The sequence below is a fragment of the Vipera berus genome (assembly GCF_964194415.1).
Source record: "Vipera berus genome assembly, chromosome: 6".
In the NCBI taxonomy this organism is placed as follows: domain Eukaryota; kingdom Metazoa; phylum Chordata; class Lepidosauria; order Squamata; family Viperidae; genus Vipera; species Vipera berus.
This window is the reverse complement of record NC_138208.1, coordinates 58,958,580-58,985,098: the sequence shown is the minus strand read 5'-3', so window position 1 is coordinate 58,985,098 and position 26,519 is coordinate 58,958,580.

Here is a 26,519-nt window from a genome sequence, read left to right as displayed (position 1 = left end):
GTTACTCTGTTCTTATGCTACATATCTGAGGACTTAACTCTTTGTTTTTTTTCTTCATAATGTGCATTCCTTCGATAAGCCAAGGTAAGTATTTTGGTATGAAGGTCTCTCTACTTCCTACAAGTTAGCAGAAGATTTTGATTTCCTCAAAATCCTTCTTAGATTTCTGTGGTCCTGGCCTTTAAATCCTGTGAAGCCATGCATGATAATGGTTACATTTATATACTGCTTCCCTCTAAAAGCTTAGGAAAATCATTTTATCATGTCATTGAATGAGATGATTTGGGCTAAGATGCAATAATAGCCTCAAATAAATTGATGTGTTAAGAGTTGAGGAGAGACTACATCATATAGACTTTCCTTTTACAAACTTAAATACAGGATTATTCAGAACTTTATTCACACTAGATTCAAGAGAAATGGAAGAAATTGGCTCCTCTCATTAAGGTCTCCATATAATTTTTCAGCACTAAAGCTTCCATGTGTTTTTCTTTAGTAAACTTTTTAAAAATCCTTGATGCTTTGAGTTTGTTCCTAAGAAAAAATAAACTTCTAATGTAACACTGGCTTTTCTTTTTCAGTGCTGCAATACAGGTAGTTCTTGACTTACAACAGTTCACTTAGTGACTGCTCGAAGTTACAACATCACTGAAAAAAGTGACTTATGACCGTTTTTCACACTTACAACTATTGCACCACCCCATGGTCAGATGATCAAAATCTGGATGCTTGGCAACTGACTTATATTTATAATTGTTACACTTGTCCTGAGATCATGTGATCCCCTTTTGCAACCTTCTGAGAAGCAAAATCAATGGGGAAGCCAAATTCACTTAACAACTGAGTCACTAACTTAATATTATTATTATTCACTTAATAACTGTGGCAAGAAAGGTCATAAAATGGGGCAAAATTCACTTAACTGTCTCAGCAACATACATTCTTGGCTCAGTTGTGGTTGAAAGTTGAGGACTGTCTGTATATATTTAGAGTATGGGAATGCTAATTAACCAGAGACAAATTGTACTTCTTGATAATACTGAGGACATTGGAAGTGAATTCACCCTCATAAGTATATTCTGTTTCTATCTTCCTGCAACTTACACTATAAATACCTGAATTTTTTTTCCTGTGATAAGGAATGTGATGAGCCTAAAATGCCTGTAAAGAGCAATGATGGCTAACATTAAATAAGAACAAATGTTATTGTTCTTTATACAAATCAGTACAAGATTTGGCATCAGGAAGCCTTGAAGTCCTGCTGTAATTCTCTCTTGATATATTGAATGGCTTTGGGTAAATAGGTGAAGTCTTCTCATTTCCTTTCACCATCTTTAAAATACGGTATGTTTAACCATATCTACCTTCCAATCTGAACTCACAAGGGCATTAGGGAAATTAATTAATACTTGGCAATTGCTGTGCATGTCTTTGAAAAAAGAGCATTAAATACCAGCTGTTATCAGAATGTCAGTGCGTTCCTGTGCTGGTGGTTCTTGTAATATGACATGCTGATCTATGACAACATCATGTGAGTTTTTTGACACCCCCGCTGGGGATTGTATTAGGCTTAATTCAATGAGTTTTCCAAGTAACTAATTGCAGCTTTGTTTTTAGATTTTCAGTCAAGCTTACCTTCTTTCAGAACTCCACACCTGTGGCCAAAGCACTAAGGTACTCGGATTAAACACTGCAGTCTGTGTCATACAAGGACTCCATGTGTCTTTGTGTGACACATCTTACTATTTTGTCAGCCATCCTACAGTACCTGTCCCCTTCCAGACTTAAGATAGGAATTGCTGGTTAGCTTTCTCCAACTTAAAGCTTTCCAGATATGTTAGGCTGAAATTCTCACTGTAGTCATCAAACGGTGATGAAAGTTGCAGTTCTACATACTGTGTATCGGAGATACCAGCTTGGAAAAACTGCCCTAGCTACTTCTCCTAGTTACTTCTGCTTTTAGGGCTCTGTTTCCATCCCAGTTTCTTCATTTATTTATTCAAAGATTTATCTTGTGTTTTGAGTTTAAAACAAAAACATTTTAAAAATGAAAGCACCTAAAAAATCTAGCATTAACAAAATTATCAATGATGTGGAAGTAGAGCAGAAAAGCAAGACAAAATTTAAGGTAATAATGATTCAAAGAGTTGCTGCTAATTGCTGATGTGACAAAATAAAAGCAGAGTTGAAGACTTTGAGTGATTTTTTTTTTCCAGATGTTCTGAGAAAGTGGATAAAACTATTATTCTCCTTCCTTCTATTTATGCTATCTGCATAATGGCATGGGATAAAGTTTCTGCTTGCCATTAATAAACATCACTCTAAATTATGCTTGGCAACAAACCAAGAGTATCTTATCAGAATTTCAGGCTGAGGTCAGGCTGGATGGAAACAAACCTGGTTTTCATCTCTCCTGTTCCCTTCATGAGTCTGCTTTTCCTGTGCATGAGTGAATGTGCATTGCTCTGAAAGACCAGAACCAGCTGTTCTGAAGGACTTGGCAACCAGTAGTCTTAATGGCATTCTGGTTTGATCTCTCATCATTCAGATCATGCATCTCAATAAAATGAGCAGCAGCAGAAACCTTTTTCACTTTCTCTTTATTGTAGCCTTCTTTATTCAGCAGAAACATTGCCAAGATGTTAGCATCTATTGCCTCAGTTGGAATGGGCTAACTTCAAATCAGTCTGTGCATAGCCTCCATTTTTTAGATATAGTATATAGCTGGATAGAAGGATATATTCTGTTCTTGCAATCTCAAAGCTATTATTCGTTGTTCAATAGGTGAGCCAGTGCTGTGTAGTGGTTAAGTTGTTGAACTGAGTAAGGAAGATCCAGGTTCTTTTACTGGGTTACTTTGTTATTTCTCAACCCAACCAACTGAATAGGATTGCTGTTGTGGAGTAAGGAACTCTCAAAGGGACTGTGCATAAAAGCTCTTTCAGCTCCTGAAGAAGATGTGACATAAATCAACAAGTAAATGTAGGCACTATACTGTAGGTTTAAACACATTTTACAGAAACAGGAGAAGCCAAAGATAATCAACACTCGAGTGGGTGAGATTTCTGAAAAGGAAATATTAAGGCACAATTGCAAATGATTCTAATGAAGAAATTGAAAGAAGCAGAAGAAACAGCAGAACAGTACAGATAGCCGTCAACTTATGATCACAATTGGTAGTAAAATTTCTGTTGCTAAATGATGCAGTCATAAAGTGAGATGTCATATCATTGTATTATTTATTGACGGCAATCCCAGCATTCTCAGCTGCCATCGTTAACTGAGAATCATGGGTCGTTAAGCAGAGGGAGTCCCTGGTAAGAAGTGTGGGTTACTGTAGCGGTAGGGGGAAGGCCTTGGAGGCCCAGCACAGACCGTGTGCTAGTACGGATGTGCTGCAGCATAAAGTTTCAGCCACCCCTGGAAATATCAGCTGCCCCTCCTGTCTCAGCAGTGCTTATCACTATAGAGCAGACATGTCAAACTCGCGATGTCATGTGATGTATTGGAGCTTTTTCTCCATTGCCGGCAATAGGGTGGGTGCGGTTTCCTGATGACGCATCTGGCCCACCTGCTGGCAGTTTGACACCCCTGCTATAGAGACACTGTAGCCTCCACAAACACACCTATCTCCCCCCTCCTGATTTATACCCTTTTGGGTCACCCTGCAGAGTGGCATTCATTGGTAGCAACATTGGGGCTGAAGTAGAGGCCTCGGGCCTTCAGCTGTCTCAGCTAGCTCTGCCACCATCAGGCTCTACTTCAGCCCCACTGCTGCCACTACAACTGAGAAATCACCTCAAGCCTCACAGCACTCTTAGCCATACTGGCACCACTGCATAAAGTGTGATTTGCCCCATCACCCTGCACTCCACAGGCTTTCCTGCACCCTGTTGACCTTTGCCACATTGTACCATTCCAAGTCATGCACCCCATTCTTTCTCCAAGCTTTGTGATCCTTTGGAAATCTTCTGGTCTTCCCCAGATCTCATGAGAACAGGCAGTGCTCCTATAGTAACTGCCAAGTGCCCAAATTTTGATCAAATGACTGCAGGAGTGCTGCAAGAGGTTATAAAGACATTTTTTTCAGCACTGTCGTAATTTCAAATGGTCACTGAACAAATGGATGTAAGTTGAGGACTACCTGTAATATTCATGTACTGGTCAGCTCACAATTCAATTGTTATAGGTGCTCTATGAGGGCCTGCCCTGCAGTAATGGATATTTCTTGGAATGCTCATATATCATTACTACTACTTGAACTGACTTGGTTGCCACTTGGTTTCTGTTACCTGTAAAGTTCTTCATGGCATATTGCCTGAATATGAGGGACTGTCTCTCTTTGTTTGTGTGTGCTTGCCTTTCCTGGTGCATTCTGGCAGAGTGGGTACACTCCAGGTCCCTTCTATTAAATGTCATTTTATGGAACTAAGAAAGTGTGACTTCTCTGTCAGAGCCCCAGCACTCTGGATTAGCATCATCCCAGAGAAACAGACAATGTCCTCTCTCTTGGGGTATCAGAAAGCTCAAGACCTGCCTTTGATCTCAATCCTGGATTAGTGTACTGTATTTGTGTAGCCCTGTTGTGATTTGTTATTGTTAAGATTGCTTTTGCCCAGACTGCTAACTGTTTTTATTGTTCTTGTATTGTTAAGCTGCACTGCCCTAATGGAGACTATTGAATTGGGCAGCTAGGATAAATTTAAAATAATATTGATGATAATAATGCCTTTGTGATTATATTGGAAGCTTAATGAAGATCTGGGGTCAAAAGGAAACATAGGAAATGGAAAGAGCGACAAATCTCTAAGAAAAAATAGAGACAGTAACTATGGAAAAAGAATCAGGAAAGCTAAAGCTTGGAATGTGCTGAGATTGGTGAAAAAAAGCTAAGTGCAAGAAAAAGAGCTCCTTCAAATATGTTAGAATAAAAGAAAAGATTAAGCATATTCTCAATCTTTTTTGGGAAAAATATGTATGTTCTGTTAGAATCCGTAAAGAGCAGAATCAAAAGGCACCGTGAAGCTTGAGACTGACAGAAACATGGTTAGGGAATATCTACTTACTCTGGATGAGTTTAAATCTCTAGAAGTTGCATCGTGAAGGATCTACTTGATGGTTTAGTAGTTCAATCTTTATGTCTTGTCTTTGAGAAATCCCAGAGAAGTGATAAAATGCCAAATGGCTGGAAAACGACAAATATTGTCTATAATCTTCAAATAAAAGGAAAAGGAGAATCTTACCAGGAATCTGGCATTAATACCTGATAAGATTCTAGAATAAATGCAAAAAAAGCCTGCAAAACATTACAAATAACATACTATCAGACATTAGCACAGATTTATAAAGAAGAAATATTTACCAGATTTACTTCATTTCATTTTTCAATGGGTAACTTCTTTGTAGCTTGTGGGTATGTATATCCTAATTTCAACTAAGCATTGAACAAAATTCCTTGTTCCATTTTGATTAAAAAAAGCTGGTTAAATGTGGAGTAGATGGTATGGCAATTGGTGGATCCAAAGCTTGCTCAAAACTCACACTGTATGAGTGATAATCAGACTAAGTTGAATATTGTGTGGGATGTCACAAACTTTAGTCCTGGGCCCTGCACTTTTAAACATCTTAATGGCATTAATAACAGCAGTGAAAAAGTAGAAGAAATTGTCATTATTTGTGCTGGGCATTGGATTCTTAGGATCTGTCAGATAAACTCCAACAAATAAAGGCTGTCCTGTAAACTATTTTAACTTTATTCATGAGATATATCAATATATCAAGGTTTCTTTTTCAACCCTGCAAGCCTAATCATGCAAGTGGCATTTAGCACAAGCAATTAAAGCAATTTCTTCCATTCTGTCTGTGGTTGATTTCAAAGTCAAGCTTTTTCATGCAGTTAATAAATAATAAATTACTTAATGGTATTTATTGCTCCTGCCATTTAGAGATTAAATAATTTCTTACCTGCAAAGGGAATGTTTCCACTACTGTGTCAGTCTATTTTAAAATGTAATTATAGTATGGCTAGATTTCCCCTCTTAGAGTTAATCAAGGGTATTAATTATATTTAGCTGGTATTTTACATGTTAGTAAAATGAGGATATTCTTTTCCCCACCTAACCTTTACTCCCTCTGGCTATCTATACAAAGCAGCCATTATCAGTGTCCTTACCACCACCCCGATTCCCACAGAAAACAAGTGGTGGACGACAAGGTGCCTGGCAAAACAGGAACAGTCTGATCAGCGTTTAATCTTAACAATGTCAGTACTGGGAGTGATCTTCTCCCAGCGCCTTACATACGATCCTTTCCCACAGCTCCATCCCCCCCATCCAGCTAGCCAGCATCCAGTCATTAACTTGAAAAGCAGCAGCTCTCCTCTCCAATTTGCTGTTCAGTCTTCACTTCCGGGTGTCATTCCTGCACCAATCAGCTGTTTGCCATAGGCGCAGCTGCTCAGCTGTTCAGCAGCTTCGCAGTGCAGGTAGGACCATCCCCAGACTCTTTCCAGGCATTGTGCCTGCCGCTGGCCTCTGTCGGAGTTTCCTGCACTGAAGAGCTGTTTGGCGGCCAAGCCGAGGGACTTCTTAGGCATGTGGCATCGTCACCGGCTTGTCACCGAGCCGAGGAACCTCTCAGCTGTTCGGTGGCATTGCTGGCCTCCTCCCAAGTTCCGCCATCTCCCTCCCCCCTCCTGTTATTGTCGAGCCTATGAGGCTTGACAGGCGGCCCCCTCTACCAGGGCTCCACCTGGAAGGCAAGGAGAAACATGTGATCAATCACCCACTGTGGCAGGTTCAGCTGACCCTCCTCCCGGTTTACTGGGACACTGCCAGTGGAACTTCCTCAACAATTGGGGGGCTTGGACATCCACTTCCCCCACCCAGGATGCCTCTGTAATGGGGTATCCCTTCCACTGTACCAGGTACTGTAGCTGTCCCTGTTGGACTCGGTGATTCCTCTTGAATCTCGTAATGGTCCCTTGTGACAGGGCCTGGTAACCTGTTCACAGACCTAAAGGAGGTCCCCTCCACCGGTTTCAGTAGGCTACAATGGAAGACCGGGTATATCTTCCCTAGGAACCAGGGTAGCTGTAGTCGTACAGCTACTGGATTAATAACCTGCATGACCTGGAACGGCCCTAGATATTTTGGTCCTAGCTTTTTGCAGGGCACCCGCAAGTGTAGGTACTTAGTCGATAAGTATATCATGTCCCCCACCTGAAAAGACTTCTGGGGCTTCCTTTTCTTATCTTACATGTTAGGGTAAGATAAAAGGGACGCGGTGGCTCAGTGGGTTAGGACGCTGAGCTTGTCGACCAGAAGGTTGGCAGTTTGGCGGGTCGAATCCAGAGTGCCATGTAACAGAGTGAGTGCCTGTTACTCGTCCCAGCTTCTGCCAACCTAGCAGTTCGAAAGCACGTAAAAATGCAAGTAGAAAAATAGGGACCACTACGGTGGGAAGGTAACAGCGTTCCATGCACCTTTGGCATCTAGTCATGCCGGCCACATGACCACAGAGACATCCTCGGACAAGCGCTGGCTCTTCGGCTTTGAAACGGAGATGAGCACCGGCCCCTAGAGTTGGAAATGACTAGCACGCATGTGCGGGGGAACCTTTACCTTTACCTTTTTCTTATCTTCCTGCACCTTTGCGGCTTCCTCTGCTCTTACTAAGGCTGGAGTAAAACCAGCTCCCTTGCAAAAAGGGCCTTCAGGTCCTCAAAGGTCTTCTGACAGGCCAAAGTCCACGCTAGTGGTTGACCGGGGCGTGGCTTGACCACTGTCTGTTGTGTGCAGAGCAGGTCCTTTAGGGGTAGGGCCACCACAGCAAACAAGGGGATGAACTGCTGATAGAAATTGGCAAATCCCAGGAAACTCTGCAGCTGATGGCGGATCCGTAGTGCCTGCCACTCCAGCACGGCCTTGACTTTAGCAGGGTCCATCTCCACCCCTTCCTCCGATATTCGGTACCCAAAATAGTCCAGCCGGGTTGGTGGAACTCGAACTTGGATAGTCATAATATCTTGTAGTCTGGTCCTCTGATATTTTAATGGTATTTGCCTACCCTGACACAGCTTAGTTTGCCAGTCATTAATTTCTTTTTCTCCATCTCCAAAAGTCTATCAACAGCACTGTCTTCTTGCCTCTTGCTTATCTCATTTAATGTCCCTTGTACCCCAGCATGAGAAAATGTGTGAAAATTATCACCTTCCAGGTATAGTTTGTAACCTGAAAAATCACGTGGCATAATAGAAAGTTCTTAACTTCACCATTCTGACAAAGGAATGGTTATCAGATTTACCAATGACATAGCATTTGGTAGGATTGCTAATACTCTGGAAGACAGAAATAAAATTTAAAATTTGATTGTGCTGAAAATAACAGAATAAAATTTAATAGACACAAGTTCTCTACTTCTAAAATAAAAAACAGGTGCATATGCATATGATGGTGCAGCAATAACATTTATAAAAATAAATTTGGAGAGATTGCAAACTAAGTATGAGTTAGTAAGGCAGAAGACTGAAGGATAATGTTAGCTGAAACAACAGATGCAAAATCATGATAAATTATAGTTTCACTTTGCTCTCTTTTGATCTGACATAACTTGGGCTATTGTATCCAGTTATTATACAGTAGATACTAACTACACTTTATCAGTCAGATTTAATAACAGTTAATAACACCTTAATTACATTCCATGTTGATTATTCTAACCAGTCTACATGAAGGCATTTTTTTTAAAAAAAAGAGTTTTATAATATTAAAAGGTAATAGAAACTGAAATCATACAAAAAATACAAAGTGCAAAAAAGAAAAGAAAAAGGAAATATGAAAGACAATAGGAAAAAAAGAATATTTTAAAAAGTGATGAGCAATTTTCCTTGCAACAAATACTATGTAATTTCATACATTTATTTGTTTTTTTATTAAATTTATTTGCATCTTGTATTAAAATGACTCTAAGTACCTTACAGCATTAAAACACCCAAATCCTAACAGATTGAATAGAATAGAGCTAGAAGGGACCTTGGAGGTCTTCTAGTCCAGCCCCCTACTCAAGCAGAAGGACCTATACCATCTCAGACAAGTGACTGTCTAGTCTCTTCTTAAAAAACTCCAGTGATGGAGCACCCACAGTTTCTGGAGGCAAGCTGTTCCACTGGTTAATTGTCCTCACTGTCAGGAAGTTTCTCCTTAATTCCAGATTGCTTCTCTCTTTGATCAATATTTATAAATATTTCTAAAATATTTCTAATATTCTAAATCACAATCAAAATAAAATTATAGTTAAAAGATGGGAAGAGAGGGAACAGGATGAGCAGAGGTGGGTTTGCCTTTTAATTTGCCAACAATCTCCAGTGTGATAATCCCCCATGGGGGCCCCCAGCCACCTGGCAGAGCCAGGTCTTCAGTCTCTTGTGGAAGATCAAAAAGGTGGGACCCAATTTCACCTCAGTAAGATGGTAAGATTGGTAAGATGTTCCAAAGGGCAGGAGCCACAGCAGAGAAGGCCCTTCTCCTGGACATAATTCCTTGAATGATGGGGCCTGCAGCATGTCTCCTCTGTCAAGGTTGATGAAAAGACATCTTTTCAAAGATGTTCTGGCTATGAGAGGACTGTTTTTCTCCTGAACTGTTTCCTGGCTATTGAATGAACTTCTTCAGAAGTTGAACTGGGCTCCCTGAGATTCATTTTTGTGAAATGAAATATTGATGCAGCTCTGCAAGCATGAGGGAGCCTCTACTGATGAACCCACTGGACAATGCATCCAGGTAAAAAGTTAAACTGACAATTTAATTAAGCACCTGGGTGAGGAAAAGCTAAGTACCTGCCCATTTATTTAGAGTACTAATTATCACATGAAGCTGAAGATAGAACAGAACAAGGGCATTTTATGCCTTGAGATAAATTCTAGAGGGGAAAAACTAACAGCTGAGGAGCTGTTTCTAGGCTGGCAATCTGACAGAATTTATTACCTTAAGATTTAAATTCTAGGTGGAATAACTTTTTAGAAATAATTCTTGCAGCTCTATAATAGTGAATGGATGACTGTTCCTTTTCATAATACTACTATTTTCATAATACTACAAATCTAGGTGGAATAACTTTTTAGAAATAATTCTTGCAGTTCTACAATAGTGAACTGATGACTGTGTTCTTTTTCATAATACTATCAGACCAAGGTTCACTCAACCAAACAGGATGGGGGAAATGTGTCCAAATACCAGTAAGTATGGTATAGTAAATTTGCAATTTCTGTATCAGTACCTCCACTAAAATATATCCAATGTGATACCGCTGGTTAATTCTGCTCAATCAATCTGAAGCCAACTCACTATAATCTTCACTTCTGCAGACCCTACATTGCATAGACCAAACATGAGTGCAGTCCCACCAACTGATTAATAGATGAATGTGAAGTATGTCATTCACAGTGGTTCTTCCCCAATGTTAGCAGTCTTGAAGCAAAATGCCTTGTCTCCCAGCCCACCTGAAAGAGAAATATATTTATCAAATTTATATAACCACCCATATTACATATGTAACTTTGGGTGGCAAAAACAATTTAAACAAAAACAATAAAACAAAGCAATTAAAAAGCATAAATATAAACAAAACCACAGAAGGCATTCAGAATCTTACATACAATATAACCATTTCACAGGCTTCCTATTTCCATATGATTCCAAAGCCAGCTGACAAAATCAAATTTTCAGGATTTCTGGAAAGTCAATAGAATTAGAGTCAATATAATCTCTGAGGGTAATGAGGTGGCTCCAGCGGAAAAGCAAGTTCTCCTGGATTCCATCAGATGGAACTCCTTAGCAGATTGGACCTGTAAAATGTACTGTATTTCTTGCTGGACCTGATGAATTGATAGATGTTACCAGGAAGAGGTAGGTCCTCAAATAACCCGGCCCAATGATTTTTCTCCCTTTTCAGTACATGTTATTTGGGAAGGAAGGAAGGAAGGAAGGAAGGAAGGAAGGAAGGAAGGAAGGAAGGAAGGAAGGAAGGAGTTACTTGAGGGTGAAATAATAGTGTAGTGTAATGCTATAATGCTTTACAGTCAGTACGAAAGAAGAATTTAGAAGAGGAGTGAGGGCCACAGACAAAAATGGAGAACTTTGAGAGTAAAGAGCATGCTACAAACCTTGAGAGTTTATACTATATAATATAATGAAGAGTTTTCAATTATGACTTCCTCTGGAATTTATGGGTAAGAAACTGGAGATGAAACATGGAAGCATGGCTCACTCTGGTCTTCTTATTTTCCAACTTCTGCATATGAATTAGGGTGACCTGTATGCAGATGTACAAACTGTGAACTGGCACCTTGACAATTTATGAAATAGCTATCAAAATAGGCAAGGATGGAAATGTTGTTCAAAGAACTACACTGCTGTACTTCTTGGGAGTTTCATTTTGCTAGGAACAAATGGTACCTTTTAATATATTAAAGCTGTTTTTAATAAATATTACACTCTGTGCAAAAATGTTGTACTGGAATAGTTTAAACCAGTGTTACTCAATCTCAGTAGTTTTATGATGTGTGAACTTTTTCCAGAAATTTCCCAGCTAGTGTCTTAAAGTTACTGAGGTTAGAAGCACTGGTTTAAACTTTGGCATAAAATAATGGACTTAGGGACTTAAGCTAAATTGTGTGTATATGGAGACTTAGAAACAGGTATGATTGGGATCAAATGCTGGGAAAATATATTGACAAAACATTGTATGATAAATATTTGCAACAGAGAAATCTGACATTGGATAAAGCAGTTTCCATGGCCAGATTATATGAAAATGCTAAGAGCATTTTATCAATCAGCTGGAATGTAATCATCTAGAAATAATTATTGATAGTGAGAGTGCCAAGAACTTTATTTGCAACAATGTTTGCAAACAAGGAATTAAAATAATTGCCCACTCTCATCCTTACCCCCAAGTTATAGTAACATGTTTTTTAATCTGCAGTAAGGCTCCCAACCCTAATACACATGGATTGTTTCACAGAGCAAAACAAAAGCAAAAAAAATGTGGATGATAATTTTGCATATGTTATCAAAGGGAATCTGGAAGCACTCCTTGGCCAAAAAAATTCTGGATTTTGTCTTGCAGGGAATTCTTTATTTTCTAATATGTGATCATTGAAGAGCTCTCTGATAATGTGACTGCAATTTTAGAGAAGTTCCATAAAAGGGGACTGAAACTCACATTCTGTGAATTTGGATTTGTTGCTTTCTTCTAAACACCTGTGAGCATCTCATAAAATGTACTCCTAATAATACAGATTTATAACAACTGCTGTACCTGCTGATTAAAAATGAAATTGCTTGACACTGGTCTGCAGCAGCAGACTCCATATTTCATCAACTTCAGGGTTCATTAATTAAGGAACTTAAGATTCCATCATGCTACAGACTCAACAAGCCTATTTCATATCCCAACTGTTCACTTTCTTTACTGGAACAAAATAATTCACAAACTGAGCATGAAACTCTGGAATACATGTGAACTATAAAATATTGTGGGGAAAATAGTATGATGAAAATATGTTTGATATGTTCACTGCCTTGAGTTATTTGTAAAAATAATACAGGCAGGATACAAATAAATAAATTTAAATGTTTATTTCTGGTGTCATCCAATTGTGCTGATGAGGGACCATGAACCATTCATACTGTATATATGCTTCAACCATTTTAAAACAGCATTTTCTATGTTATGCTATGTGTCTCGGAGATTAAAACCTTTTTGTGCAACACATTCATGAAAAAAGAACATGCCTAATATCTTATGTTCCATGCCACATTTAGGCTCTAACATTGGTAAAGGAATATTTTATTTATTTATTTATTTTAATTCCATTTATATCCCGCCCTTCTCCGAAGACTCAGGGCGGCTTACAAGCTTAGCAGTAGCCTTCATTCTATGTATATGCCTGCTTATTAGGGCTTTCACACACACCCCAGCGGCATTATTACAAAGTCAGCCTATTGCCCCCAACAATCTGGGTCCTCATTTTACCTACCTCGGAAGGATGGAAGGCTGAGTCAACCTTGAGCCTGGTGGGATGCGAACCTGCACTAATTGCAGGCAGCTGGTGTTACTTAGGGAGGCATTAGCCCACTGCTCCACCAAGGCTCATTGGATTGTTTGATTTAGGTATGCAAAATTATCATTAAAAGAATTCCAACTTTCTTCTCAACAACAAACTTCATTAGATTTATTTTAAAGTTTAAATTAATTTTTTTTTAAAAAAAATAAGGCTTTTCCTTAAAATTTTAAACTTAATTTAAAATTAAGTTAAAATTTTAAAGAAAAGCCTTATTTTTAAGAATCAGTGAAGGATATTTGATTGATGAGAATCAGAATCAGAATAGAGCTGGAAGGGACCTTGGAGGAGACCCTATACCATCTCAGACAAGTGACTGTCCAGTCTCTTCTTAAAAACTTCTAGTGATGAAGCACCCACAGTGTCTGAAGGACATTCCATGGTTGCTCCTCTCTTTGATCAGTTTCCAACCATTATTTCTTGTCCTGCCCTCTGGTGCTTTGGAAAATAAATGAACCCCTCCTCTTTAGGGCAGCCTCTCAAATACTGGAATACTGTAGTCCTTTTCTCTAGACTAGCCAAACCCAAATCCTGCAACCGTTCTTCATAGGTTTTAGTCTCCAGGACTTTAATCATCTTAGTTTATTTATTTATTTCATTTAATTTGTATAACTATTTGTATAGTTGTTCTTCTCTATACTTTTTCCAAAGTCTCAACATCTTTTTTGTAATGTGGTGACCAAACTGGATGCAGTAATCCAGGTGTGGTCTTACTAAAGCTTTATAAAGCAGTACTGATTTTGATTCTATGCTTTTGTTTATATAACCAAAGATTGTGTTAGCTTTTTGGCGGCGGCTGCACACTGCTGGCTTATGTTTAAGTGATTGTCCACTAGGACTCCAAGGTCCCTCTCACAGTTACCATTTTTGAGCCAGATTTCATCTAATCTGTACTTGTACCTTTGGTTTTTAATACCCAGGTGTAAAACCTTGATTTTATCCACATTAAATTTCATTTTGTTGGATAGGACCCATTGTTCAAGTCTGTCAAGATCTTTTTGGATCCTGAGCTTGTCTTCTGGGGTGTTGGCTATTCCTGCCAGCTCAGTGTCATCTGCAAATTTAATGAGTTCCCCTTCTATTCCCTCATCTAAGTCATTTATGAAGATATTGAAGAGTACTGGGCCTAAGAGTGAGCCTTGTGATACTCCACTGCTTACTTCCCTCCATGTAGATGTAGTACCATTAAGGACTACTCACTCATTGAGTATGGTTTGTCAGCCAGTTATAAATCCATCTGGTGGTGATGCTGTCTATCCTACATTTATATAGTTTACCAAGAAGTAGGTTGTTGTCTATTTTGTCAAATGCCTTACTAAAGTCTAAGTATACTATGTTCACAGCTTTCGCTAGTCTACTAATAGTCATTTTGTCAAAGAATGAAATAAGATTGGTTTGGCATGATCTGTTTTTAACAAACCCTTTCTGGCTTCTAGTTATAACTTTATTTGTTTCTAGATGTTCACAGATCTGTTTTTTTATTATTTTTCCATTATCTTCCCAGGTATTGATGTTAGGCTGATTGGTGTGTAGTTTCCTGGGTCTGTTTTTTCCCCCTCCTTCTTCTTTGAATATGGGAACCACATCAGCTCTTTTCCAATCCTCTGGTACAGGGGTCTTCAGACTTGGCCCTTTTATGACTTGTGGACTTCAACTCCCAGAATTTCTCAGCCAGGCACACCGGCTGAGGAATTCTGGGAGTTGAAGTCCACAAGTCATAAAAGGGCCAAGTTTAAAGACCCCTGCTCTGGTAGTTCCCTAGTGCTCCAAGATTTTTTAAAGATATGATACAATGATTCTGAGATAACATCTACCAACTCCTTCAGAACTCTGGGATGTCATCCATCAGGTCCCAGTGATTTATATTCATCAAGGTCAGACACATGTTCTCTTACCATTTTCTTGCTTATTTTAATTTTTATTTCTAATCTGTCTTTTTACCATTATGTTTTTGGTAGGTTGGACTATAGTTTGTTTTTGCATGAAGACTGTTGCAAAGAATGGGGAACTCAGATTTGCAGATGACACCAAACTGGCAGGAATAGCCAACACTCCAGAAGATAGGCTTAAGATACAGAAGGATCTTGACAGACTTGAAAATTGGGCGCTATATAACAAAATGAAATTCAATGATAAAAAAGTAAGGTTCTACATTTAGGCAAGAAAAACCAAATGCACAGGTACAGTACAGGTGATACCTCGCTCAATAGTAGTAACTGTGAGAGGGATCTTGGAGTCCTAGTGCACAATCCCTTAAATACAGTATGAGCCCGCAGTGTGCTGCAGCTGCTAAAAAAGCCAACAAAAATCAGCAACAAACTTCACCAGATTTAATTTAAAATTTAAATTAAAAAAATATTTTTTAAAAATAAAGCTTTTCCTTAAAAATTTAACTTAATTTAAAATTAAGTTAAAATTAAAATTTTAAGAAAAAGCCTTATTTTTAAGAATCAGTCAAAGATATTTGATTGATGAGCTGTGGTGGCACAGTGCTTACAATGTAGTACTGTAGGCTAGCTCACTCTCATTCCAGGAGTTCGATTCTGAGCAGTTCAAGGTTGACACAGTCCTCCATCCTTCTGAGGTCAGTAAAATGAGGACTCAGATTGTTGGAGGTAATATGCTGGCTCTATAAACCACTTAGAGAAGTCTGTAAAGCACTATGAAGCAGTATATAAGTCTAAGTGCTAAATGCTATATTTGCTCCTGGATGGACCAGAGAGAGAGATTGTGGTGGTTTATGGTAGATTAAGAAGCCATTGTGGACTTTCTGCAATAGTCTAATAGATTGTTAAGAGAGGGCTTTGAGGTTTAACTGCTGTTGGTTTTATTTGTTAACTATGTTTTTTTTATAGTAGATAGATGTCAGGACAAATGGGTTGGGTAAACAGAAAAAAGGTTGATAAAATAGGAGATGCAGTATTTCTGACCTCATACAATAGATAAAAAAGTATGTTTGCCCTGTTTTGGTATATGTGTTTATTTTTCTTATGTTTATTGGTACTGTTCGAATGGAAAACGTGATTCTTAATGGGAGTTTTGAGGAGGGAAAGAAAAAGAAAATCTCCAGAAAAAAGAACAGGAAACACCACAATGATATTTCATTTTCTATATCACAGTGTGAACCTAGCAAGTCTTGTAAATTTTTCCAGCCTGTATTTCCAGTTCCATCAACTAAAAAGTCATCCATTATGAACTGGACACACATGCTAATATAAATACTAGTAAACATTGAAGATTAGAAGCATTTTCCCTCTATTTTCAGACTGGATAGAAAGCTACTTGTGAGATTGTACTTGCTGTGCATATAACCATATTATTTCAAAACTTTTACAATTTTCTTATAGCATGTAACATTTCAAAAGCCAGTTCTTATCAACATAATTATGAAAATATGTAGATTTCTATAGTTGGTGAGGGTACTATATGGATCAAGCAGGGAAGCACATCTAGTTTGATCCCTGGGAGACATTTGAAATAACAATAATTTCAAAATGGTATTTAGTACAAATTTATATCCTGATCATTTTATTCTCACATAAATCATGGTCCCATTGTACCCATATACAATCTTTTTTATGTATGTAATTTGAGTTTCACATATAAATATTGAGTTTCACATATAAAAAAATCCTATATACTTAACTGGTTCCTAAAAAAAAAATCAAAGGAAATTTTAGCAACAGCATAAGCAAATTTCCTCTTCCAGAACCTCTTGATTTAGTTCAGTTCTCAAAATATCTAGCTAAGAATCAGGGAGGGGGGGGGAAATGCCAGCAAGTGCATTTTTTTTTAATATTTCAAAAATCTTTCCTTATTCTTAATCATAGTTCCTTCCATACTTCATCTGTTCTCTTTTCACAGTTTTTTTAAACAAACAGATGCATAGTACAGGCAGGAAGAAAAAGTATTTTGATGTGGTGTGGTATGATTTCCTTTTCTAGAATTATTATTATTATTATTATTATTATTATTATTATTATTATTATTATTATTATTATTATTATTATTATTATTATTAATTTTATTTATATATATACCGCCCTTCTCCCGGAGGACTCAGGGCGGTGAACAGGGCAAATATATAAAAAATACAAAAATGCAAAAGTTAAAAGGAATTAAACATATGCCCAACTAAAAACAGTGAATACAAATATTAAAATAACAATAAAAAACCCCACCCATCCCCCATCAGGCCAGGCCGGCTTGTTCAAATAAGAATGTCTTTAGATCGCGACGGAAGGAGCGAAGGTCGGGCGCCATCCGGAGCTCAACCGGTAACCGATTCCATAGCTCCGGGGCGCCCACAGAGAAGGACCTCCCCCTGGGGGCCACCAATCAACATTCTCTGATCGGTGGCACCCTGAGGAGGCCCTCTCTGTGGGAACGCACAGGGCAGAGGGAAGTTGATGCCGGCAGCAGGTGTTCCCTAAGGTACTCCGGACCCATGCCATGTAGGGCCTTAAACACCATTACCAGTACCTTGAATCTCACCCGGAAGGCACACCCTTTTGCCTTCTCAGTAGAAGTAGTCCTCAACTTACAAGTTTATTTAGTGACCATTAGAAATTTACAACGGCACTGGAAAAAGTGAGTTATGACCATTTTTCATACTGATGATGGTTGCAGCATCCCCATGGTTACGTGACCAACATTCAGATGCTTGGCAACTGACTCATGTTTATGACAGCTGCAGTGTCCCGGAGTCTTGTGATCACCCTTTGTGACTTTCTGACAAGCAAAATCCATGGAGAAGCAAGATTCACTTAACAACCGCATTACTAACTTTACAACTGCAGTGATTCACTTAACAGCTGTGGGAAGAAAGATCATAAAATGGAGCAAAACTCATTTAACAAATGTTTCACTTAGCAACAGAAATTTTGCACGCAGTTGTGGTCGTAAGTTGAGGAATATCTGTATTTACTTTTCTACTGTCAAAATGTATTTTCTACACTTCCAGAAGGCCTAAGATAGGACTAGCAGGTAATTAATTTTTAGCATAAAAGTTCCTGTCTTTGGACCTCATGTTTCTGTATTGGGAAGACAATTAAATCCCTGGAAGAATTAAAGACTTAATTATGAATCACTTGCAAAAGGAAAAAAAAAGAAAGCAGTAGGTCACTTAAAAAAGCAACCTCCGCCTCCCACACACACACACTTAGAAAAGTAATGCAATTTGCAAATCATCCATGCTATTTGCTTCAGAGTTCTTCTGCCAGAAAAATGTCTGGATTTTAAGCACAGAAAATCTGGAACAGGAAATTTAACTCAGTGAGGACCGGTAACATGAAAGTGGCTCTAACTCATTTGTAAAGATAAACTCATAAACCCAAATCACTACAGAGCTGAAGAAGCTTCTTGGATGAGAAGTGAAATGTCTTCAAAGAAAGTTGCCTCGTGAAAAAGCATCTTTGGGATAACTATGACCTGGATGACTGAGAATCTCTATACACCAAATCACTACAGAAAATTAAAAACAAAACAAAAAATCTGTAGATGAAAACCTTGGTATATAGTTGCAATTTTCTAATAACTGAATCATGTGTATTGAGTTCCATTGAGGCAATGCTGTAAAACTCCTGCATAACCAAGTCCAACTGCATGTTCATAGTCATATTATTTGTGAAGCAGGAGTGGAATTCGCATGCTACTGAGATTTATAATACCAGCAGTATAAATGTTTGACATATGAACAAGGGAGGTTAGATTCACCTCTTACTTCAAGGAATGTCTCTGAAATCAATAGGACCAGTTTGCTTGTTTCTTTGTTTATTTATTTAATCACATTTGTATAGTCATCCATCTCACTTAGTGACTGTAGGTGGCATACAGAGTAACAATCAAAAAGATATAGAACTGTTAAATTAAACTAAAATAAAAACAAATTAAAAAATCAAAATGACAGGACAGGATTAATTGTCATATAATCATCTAACAAGCTCCACAATTCCACGGAATCCCCAAGCCAATTAATTAAGTAATGTTTTAAGGGTTTTCCTGCAGACCAACACACATGGGACCAACCTCATCTTTCCTAGCTAGTATCTTATAGATATGTCCTGGGCAGCAAAGCCAAGAACATGCTGGCAGTAGCAATAGAAATAGCACTCAGACTTATATACCACTCCATTGTGTTTACAGCACTCTCTGAGCAATTTACAATGTCAGCAGATTGTCTCCAACAATTTTGGTCCTTGTTTCACCAACCTTGGGAGGATAGAAGGCTGAGTTAACCTTGAGCCCCATCAGGATCAAACTCCAGGCTGTGGGCAGAGTTAGCTTGCAATACTGCATTCTAACCACTGTGCTACCAGGGCTCCTGATGTAGATATTGAAAGTTGCATTTTTAACACATTTCATTTAGAGGTTACCAGGCTGAGGGAAGTCAGCACAGACTTTTGAAATCAATAAAAAGTGGATCATGATTGTTGGCCCATTTGATACATTCTGTGTCCACCAACCATGCAACCTCAAAATTCTGAGGGTTGGAGTCCCAACATATCTAAAATTGAAAAATTGGAGAAAGAAGCTTAACCTAGAGAAGAAGTATAAGACATGAGGCTAAGAAGACAGATCCCATTTCTGCCCCTTTTGAGATTTGCATAACATATATTTGCCTTAAAGTTTATGTTATTCTGCATTTTAGAGACACAAAGTGTAATGTTTTGGGATTTTACTTGAACTGTTTCACGTGTCTGTTTGAATGCTGCTTAAGGTTGCTCAATTGGTGTGTCTGTGTAACAGTCACTGACTAGCCAGACTTGCTGTCTCCAAGAAGATTATTGGATGATTTGGGGCAGGAATGGGTTCCTTTAAACCTATTGGCCGCCGCCTAGTGGCCAACTGTATAAGTAGCTGCGCAGAAGCCTCTGTTTCAGTTCTGTTCTTGTTTGCCTCAATAAAGCAATGTTCCTGTTTGCAACCTCTTGTCTCGCTTACTGCCTCCAAAGAACTCACTACACAACACAAAACATTTAAGTATTATGCAAAACATACTGCTGTTTTTTGTTTTTTTTTGCATTTGGGGGGCATACAGTATATAATTAAGATGCAGGTAGTAAGAACTATTTCACGATACAATAGTCAGACTGGGCTAAATATTGTTTTCTTTGTACAGCTGTCCATATTGACTAGGCATAATGTTGGCATTATCCATGCCCAACTAATAGTTTCCAGTAATGTTCTAATAATGATGCTTTCTCTTGTCCCTATGGCAAGATTATGCTACCTTTAAAAACCAACCCTTTAATCCTGAGCCATTAATACATTGAGGAATCAAACACAGAGAGAATAGATCTCTCTGCCCTATTAAGCAAACATAGTGCTCTGGCACATACAGTACTTTGAATGACAAAACCTCAATTTTATAAGGCCAATTTTCAGTCACTATTTTCTGCTTTTATAATGTCTAGGTTTAGGTTGCCTATGACAATACCTGTTTCTTCTAAATTATTTTCCTGACAAATTCTGCCTACCTCATGCTTTCGTTCTTTAATGATCCCCCAAATTTTAATATTTTGATCAATGGAGCTGTTGTTTGATAGCTCTTATCAATAATTTATGCTAAAAAAAGCACTCCATTTCCTATTCAGCTTATGGCATCTTTGTGCAGAAGAATTATTCTTTCCTTCAGCTTGCTAATGCTCCACCAGCTGATGAGAAGAGATAGCCTTCTATTTTCACTGTGAGCCATCATTGTATCACACTCCTTTGGGCAAAAGGAAAGAGACTAGTAGTCTTGTCTAAGGGAATGGTAAAATGAATGTGAGTTTGAACCTCCTCGAATCTAACATCTTCCAGCCAGCGTTTGTTGAAGTTATATTATGCAAACAGCTCTGCAGGCTTAAAACAGCTCTCCCCTTTGCTGTTTCTTCATTGCTTTTAACCACAGAATTCCAGGCTGTCATCTGCACTCTTGTTAAATCTCAGAAGGATAGTTAGGGATGGCCTTTGCCTTAATGACTTCAAGCAGAGATCCAGGTCAATGCAGAAAGCATTCACAGAAGGGCTCCTGTTTGAGATTCATAATGCTGCTCTTGTACATTAAAGGGTAATGTGCAGGGTTAAAAGTGGTTGCTATGTACTGTAATGCACTCCCTAGAAAATTGCACTTGGTCTTCACTGTCTGTTTTACAAAGGAATCACATCCCTGAAAATTGGCCTTCTGGACAATCCATTTCATTTTATTAGGAATTCAAAAATAAATTATATCTGTATTAATTTATTGTGTATTTTTGTTATTGCCTACCTTGAGTATCCTTGCTAAATGGAAAGTCTTCAGAAGATAGCTAGGAGGGTTATCTATTGAGCTTTTGGAAAGTAAGAGTGCTGACATTTTAATCTCACTTTGGTTGTTTATTTTATTTTATATCCTGGTTATTTTATTTTATTTATGAAGACACTATCTTAAGTATTGCTTTTAATGTAGTTGAAGTCTCTCAAATTTCTTGATTGGAACAACATATAAAATATTAAAATACATAAATGTATGAATAAAGGTAGGATCATCATCATCATCATCATCATCAGTATAAAATATATTTCTCAAAAATTTCCTCTGCAACTCTTAATGTACTAGTTTCACTGTTTACCAAATCCCAAGTATCCTCAATATCAGTATCTTAACTACCAATCAACCACAGACATTATTTGACATAAAGTTATCATTTTGACAAGACTTGATAGGCGACATGCTATCCATGTCAACATCTGACAAAAACTGAAAATAGTCATGCTTATAAGATGGTATCTGATAGCTGACATGCAATAACAGGCAATATCTGACAGTAGCTAAAAGAACAAGTGAAATGCAGCTGAGTAAATGGTGTATTAGCTGTGGCCATCCTACAAGTTAAAGCCATTGTGACATTACCATGTGACCTGAGGGGAAATAGACACATTTTGAAATGTTGTAAATGTTGTTTTCCAGTTGCAATGATGCACAAGCCTCATAAATGCAACCAGGAACCCTTATTTTTTATTTCTACGTCTTTATATAATTTGTAATGTGTTGTATCCTTACAGAATGTTCAGTTATGTTATTAGCTCAATTCTCTAAACTAGATTTGCAGTTGAAACTTTATTTTTGTCCAGATCCTTATTTATTCAAGAACATAGCTAAGCTTCAGTAGCAGATCTTGACAGGATTACACACAGAGATCAAGGGATTTCTGCTATATGTCAAAAAAGGCAAGATGGTAGCCACAAAAATGCCTTGAAGATCTTATGTCCATTAAAAAAGAAAAGAAAAGAAAAAGGTGGAGCTTCAATCCCACCTTTGTGGTAGTCACTTCTATTTTTTTTTTTAAAAAAATCATACACTGGGTCATCCCTGGACAGGGAAGAAAATCTTACTTGTATTTAATTCTGGGCAATGTTTAATCTTCACACTGAATCTTAAGCCTGAAAAAAATTCAGAAAAATTTTCTGCCAAGGATTTCTCTCTGCTACTGCACATTTAATCTCAAAAGAAACTTCAAATGAATGCACATCAATTTCAAGCTACTTCACAGGAGGCTTGAATTAAGATACTACTTAGCAGCATCCAGAACAAGTCATTTCCCAGTCTCAAACTGAATGACAGTCCAGGTTGGCAAGGTTAAGAAGTCTGTACAGTAGGAGGCCTAAATGAGGGAGTCATGTGGGCTGTGCCATGTGCAATCTCCAACATTGCTGGATGAAACATGCACTTAAAGTGGGATGAAGTGCTCAGTTTAATAATAGCACTGCCCAAATTAAATGATGCTTTGACTATGTGGGAGCCACTTCTGCATAGACCAGTCCCACACTTCCAAGAATGCAGGTGACACTAGCATTATATAGAAGAAATAGAGTGGCTTCATGGCGGCTTCCTTGCTGCTGTTGCTTTCCTCTGTTACTCATGGCATGCAGTGTCTTCCCCTCTGTTCTGATTTCTAGCTTGCAGGGGATTAATGTTTAAAGCAATGCAAACTGAAAACAGAACCTAAAGCTATTGCTAGGGTAGGACAATTAAAGTTCACGTTCTCTGTTCTTTCTGATATAGCACTGTGTAGGAATTCATTCTCCCTGTCTCTCATCTATCTATCATATTTCTCTCTCCCACATTCCATCCTCATCTCAAATTTTATGAGGCCACTCCAAAACTGCTTCTTAAATCTTTGGGTTATACCTATCAAAATTCCTAACCAATATGTCAATGGAATCTAATTAAAATGCAAGGAGTACATCTCCTCACCTCAAGATATATTCTGATTCACCATTAGGAATGTTGATAATTTCTCAGCGTCATCTGTATTTCCCTATTGAAAGATTACCGGTATCTCAATATTATAAATAGAAGGGATGCTGTATATGTAAATCTAGACTGATCAGCTGATTCCCTCAATATTATGATTTATGTTACCTGGAGGAAAATTATATTTAAATACTGACCAGGATTCTGTCTGTTATTTCACAATGTGTGATAAGATTACAGCAGGGCTGGCTTCACTGTTGCAGGCAAAATAATTCTTCCTTGTACAGAATTTTTGTCTTCTCCCATGACAACAGCCCTCAGATTCTTGCTTAGTAACAAGCAATTTTTCTTCTTTCTCTTCAGTCCTCATAACAGCATTGTCACCCACGTAGAAACCAGCTCATCCCCCACAAATAAGTTTCCTATAACTCTCACAAATCAAGAATTATTTTACTGCTTTTGCATAAGCATATATAAGGAAAAAACTATGCTATTATTTCTACAGTTTTGAACTCCACAAATCCATTTGTAGACTATATGTATATGTTGTATATGTATATGTATGTATATGTATAGGTACATGTAAGTTATCTAGTATTCTCATCTTGGCTGAAAAAATCCAGTTCATTGGATGAAAGCAAAGGTTCACATTTGTTATTTTATATATAATATTTATATTTTTATATGGTAGCCCTTTTATTGGGATGTGCACTTTCTATAAATTTCAGGCTTACAATTTAATGTAATATCATAATCCTTCAAATTGGGTTAAACAGCACCCACCTAGCAGACAACAATCCAAAGCAAGTGTGGCAGGGACTGTAGCACTTAACCAACTATAAGGGCAGTACAAGGAACATGGTTAACACCGATGCCTCATTGGCTGAGGAGCTGAATATCTTCTTCACTCACTATGTGGTAAAAAGACCAGACCCCCATAGCCTCTGCTGGCCAGCCTTCTGATTTTCAGCAACTCACCCTATATGAAGACCAAGTGAGAACTGTATTGAAGGCTGTGAATCCCTGCAAAGCCGCAGGCCCAGATGGGGTCCTGGGGATAGTGGTTAAGAATCGTGCCGACCAATTAGCAGGGGTCCTGACAAAGATTTTTAACATCTCCTTGAAAATGGCATGTGTACCATCATGCTTGAAAGCAGCTACCATTGTCCCAGTCACCAAGAAAACTGCAGTTGAGTGCCTGAATGACTACAGACCTGTTGCATTAACGTTTGTAGTCATGAAATCCTTCGAAAGACTGGTTCTCCAACATCTTAGGACATGCCTCCCACTGGATTTTGATAAACATCAATTTGCCTACAGGGGGAACAGGTCAACAGACGATGACATAGCTACTGCTTTACACTCTGTAGCAAGTCATCTTGAGAAACCTGGAAGCTATGTCAAGATGCTTTTTGTTGATTATAGCTCAGCTTTCAACACCATTTTGCCGAGCACTCTCATCGAGAAGCTGACTGACTTGAAATTTCCCCCCTCCATCTGCGATTGGATTCAAGACTTTCTTAGGGACCGGTTACAAACAGTGAGGGTCGGGTCTGCTTTGTCCACCCCCCTGAAGCTTTGCACTGGCTCGCCATAGGGCTGCGTGCTTAGCCCCTACCTGTACTCTTTGTACACATATGACTGTGTATCATCCGACCCATCTACTGCGATAATTAAGTTCGCAGATGATACTACCGTGGTGGGTCTTATTACAGGTGGGGATGAGACAGCATACAGGGCGGAGGTACAAAAACTATCCATATGGTGTTGTAACAACAACTTGCACCTGAAAATTGGCAAGACAAAAGAGATGATGCTAGACTTCCGGAGGAAAAAGGAGGAACCTGCCCCACTTTACATTGGGGAGGACTGTGTGGAGAGTTTCCTCCTTTAAATTTCTGTGAGTCTACCTCTGCGAAGATCTTACCTGGAAAGTTACAACCCAGGTGGCCAGAAAGGCCCAATAGAAACTTCACTTTCTCAGGGTCTTGCGGAAGAACAGGGTAGAACAACGGCTTATGACCCTCTTTTACCGGTCTACTATAGAGAGCGTCCTTTCGTATGGTATTGTGGTTTGGTATGCTGGTCTGACAGCCGCGGATAGGAAAGCATTACAGAGGGTGGTGAGCACAGCACAAGACATTGTGGGCTGTCCCCTGACACCACTGGATGACATCGCCAGGGCTTGCTGCCTTGGAAGAGTGAGGAAAATTCTCAGGGATGACTCACACCCTGGACAGTATCTCTTTACTCTCCTACCATCATGTAGGAGATATAGGAGTATAGCCAGCAGTACCAACAGGCTGAAAAACAGCTTTTATCCAAGGGCTGTTAGGCTTTTGAACGGGAAATAATTTTATAAACTTTATGCATGATTGACTTGCGAGGCAGGTGCGATGTGCATTTAGCTCACATGGTGTAATAAGATGGAGGGTTTGTGTCACTGTAAGTTGGGGGTGGGGGCACGAAGGGAGGCTCAGCCAATCTCAATGTATACATGGTTGTACTTTGACAATAAAGGTTCATTCATTCAGATACAAAACTGATTCATGGAGTAATTGGATATACTGCTATTCAGAATTAAGTTCAATTGAGTTTAATGAGATTTTTTCCAGGAAAGTGAATATAGTACTGCTGACAGCTCATCAGCAAATCTTCTCAGGGTGATCATACTGAGAAATAGCTCTCCTTCTATAGAATACCTATCTCCATCTACCTTCCAGGTTGCTGTGATTATCATACAAAATCAATCCACTGGAAATTTTTCATTGAAAGTAATGAAATGTAATCTACAGTGATCCAAGGGCAGATATTTTTTTAACTTTTCCTCCCTAGTTTAGGGTTAATATAAACTGACTGATCTAAAGACTGTAACCTAAGAGAGAATTTTTATAAGATGTTTTATAGATGGCATTTAGATCCTAAAAAGTTAGCATGTATGTATCCAAATCAACCACCTAAGTGTTGGACATGTGGTAGTGAAGAGGCAACTTATTATCATATATGGTGGACATGTAAAAATGTTAAAGCCTTTTGGATAAAAAATATGGTGGATTTTTCAGAAAGATTTTAAGAAAAAAATAAGATTTACTCCACAGCTATTCTTATTGGGGATTATTTCGGATTGTACTGTTATAGAAACTAAATTAATGTTACACTTAATAACGGCAGCCAGAT